Raw genomic sequence first — 3,044 nt, forward strand, 5'->3', positions numbered from 1 at the left:
AGATAAGTGGAGGAGCAAGTGACAAACCTGAGATGGCGCTCCTCCTCCTAGAGTATATGCTTTAACAAAAATATAGAAACTACATAAGCATGTTGTGATACTCCCATCTTCAGTATATGCATGTTGTGATACTCCCATCTGTACATTCATGTTTCAGCAAAGGAATCATAAGCTGCACACTTTCAGTAGTATAGAATTTACATAGTATTCAGCGGCATGCAAATTCAACTTTAGTGCTTCAAACAATTTAGTTCTCTAGATAACATGTTCTACCAATTATTTAATCTTACCAAATGGATGGTCATCCAGCTTTACTCATACATGGGATCATATTTGTATCTGATTTGTATAATGAGTCTTTGCATAGGGATAAGATAGGGAAGCTAGTGTAAGCATTAGACTCTAGCAGTATTGAAACAGTTCCAGGAAATAAAAAACTGCTGCCGGTTTTCAGAATAGATGCTCACATGAATCATTGGTTAATCTTGAATGAACCTTCAGCTCAGAGAAGTCCAAAGACATTGTGCACCACCATGGCACCATCGACATCAACAACTTGTAGCTATGATTTCAGAATAGATGCTCCAGGTCCTTATAGCATAGATCATGTCAATAAATTTCACAAGGGAGCGTAATTTTAAATTTTGACAAACAGTTTAACAAGTTTATTAAAATGTTGCATCACATGGATAAATAGCATACAGATAATGTTGCATCACATGGATAAATAGCATACAGATAAATAGCATATATATGGTATAGCATACAAAGAAGATTCTAATTTCTCACACTTCCATTATCTTATCAGATAATATGTTCCTCGATTTCTAAATCAGCAGGTAGTCTTTAATCATAATAATATGATTGCAAAGGATGGAACAGTGATTCATAGAAAAAGAACAGAAAACATCAAAAAATTGCAACAAAACACCTGAAGAATGATAGCTAGCTCAATGAAGGGACCATAGGAATGATTCAATTAGGACTTGTCCAAGAAGCAAGTTGGACATGTGCCCCTGTACAACATATGGTCGCACCTCTATTTTGATTTTTCACTACTCAGCCTGATCAATGAAAGAAAAGCCCTTTTTGTAGTGTATTAAATGTGGTGCCAAGTTTCATGTTACAGACAATATGATTCACCCAAACTGAACGGAATTAACTTTCAGATTACAGAGCTGCATTGGTTTCAGTTAATAAAAGGACCCATTATATGCCACAATAACACTAGGACTATGCGCTGCACAGGAACTAAATTAATTAAGTAACCAAAATTTCTTGGCCCAGGAATAGAAAAGCATGCAAGCGATTGGGCAAAATAAAACGGAAGCATAGCAAATTCAAAATAAAAAATGCAGCAAAATAACTGAGAAATGGACTAGCATTGGGCTTAAAATGCATCAGATACTCGATTTTGCATCATCCATTGTGATGTCCTGAAGGGGAATCCGAGTAAGCTCATCATTTGCTAAGCTGCAATGTAGCCACAGAAGATGATCAAAACATAGCAGTCAATGACATACCATAACAGACGGCTCTACCATAGGCAATGTTAATGCGCAAATAGTTATTGTGGGCATTCATATGATGACAGGTATACCTGGTCAGGCTGTGCAACATCTGAGAAGATAACATCAACCATGCCGACCAACATGCGGTACTTTGCAGGGTGCCAACCCAGTCTGCAAGTCACAAGATTGATGTAAGATATCAACTTCCTTTAATGGAAACCATTGACCTATAGTAAGTAGCCATGAGATCTCACCGATCCAACAATGTCAGACACATGAGACACTGTTGTTCCTGAGGCAACACCAAGATAGAGCACACGAGCACCAGGAGCCTGAATTAACAAGTGCAGAGTCAGGACATAAATAATGATATAAGTTTAATCTACAAAACAACCTGGAGCACGAAGGTTTTGACACAAAGAATACATGCTAAAGCACAATGAACTTACAATCCAGATGTTGTTGACGCCACCAAGAACAGCGGCAACCAGCTTTGATCTGAAGGTGTTCCACACCGTGTACTCAACCTTGGTGCCGTCCTCGTTCTGCAATACCAGAGCAGAAAATGGCATGCTTTCATTGATATATGCACAATGAGCACAACAGAGTAGGAAATCTGACATCACATGAAAACAATCATCTAACAAGATCCTGTGAACAAACACCCGCCAGGATCTGGATAGTAAAATAGAAAAGCATGCAAGCATTTTACCACAACAGATAATTCTCCAACAATAAAAGTAACAGCATACCACAGGGCTGCCAAATCGAGCAATAATGTCAAGTAAATTTCCTCAAATGCTTGCTAGTAAGGATTGCAATAGTCAAGCTACTGCAGTGATGCAATAGTGCCAAATCAATGGTGCACAAATGCATCAAATCAAGCAATAGTGCCAAATCACTTGACCTACTCATGCCAAAGCGCACCCAAATGTCTCTATTAGTCCAGCAACATCTATATCAAACTCCACATGCATGCTACTAAGGGAATCCACCGACAAACAGACGAAGATTTGGTCGCGAGCCAATCCCATGATGGACAGTGCGAAGATGGTACGTCGAAGGTGCTGGAGCCGAACTAGAGGAGGCCGGGCTGGCCGTCGTGGCAGGGCATAGTGCTGCGGTAGATGACATCACCGCAGGCCATCATGGTGCGGCGCAGGCCCACCGCCTCCACCAGCTGCCGCCCCACCTTGGCCCCGAGCTCTACCAACGCCACCACCAGTCGGACCGACGCCGCCACAGCGGGGGGCGCCCAGCGGCTCCGGCGGAGGCAGAGACGCCTGGAGCCGCTTGACGAGCACCTGGCCGGCGGAGGCGGAGACGCCAGCCACTAAATGTGGTGCCTCGCTGATCTGTGCATGGTGGGAGAGGAGGAGGAGGGACACGGCGGCGGGGCTGAGGTTGGGGGAGATGAGGAGGTCGTCGGCGGCGGGGATGGGGGGAGGCTGGCGGTGCGGTAGGGGTTGGGATGGCAGAGAGAGGGAGGTATGGGTCGGGGAGATGGAGATTGTGAGGTGAGGGAAGGGGATA

General features: G+C 43.5%; 1 non-coding gene across 1 annotated transcript; it reads right to left on the reverse strand.

The window, feature by feature from the left end:
- Positions 1 to 1,396: 1,396 nt before the first annotated feature.
- Positions 1,397 to 1,471, reverse strand: LOC123088988 (small nucleolar RNA snoR60). The gene has a single exon (XR_006442188.1). It is a non-coding gene; the product is annotated as a small nucleolar RNA snoR60 (small nucleolar RNA).
- Between the last annotated feature and the right edge of the window lie 1,573 nt (positions 1,472 to 3,044).

This window comes from Triticum aestivum, chromosome 4A (assembly GCF_018294505.1).
Source record: "Triticum aestivum cultivar Chinese Spring chromosome 4A, IWGSC CS RefSeq v2.1, whole genome shotgun sequence".
NCBI classification, from domain to species: domain Eukaryota; kingdom Viridiplantae; phylum Streptophyta; class Magnoliopsida; order Poales; family Poaceae; genus Triticum; species Triticum aestivum.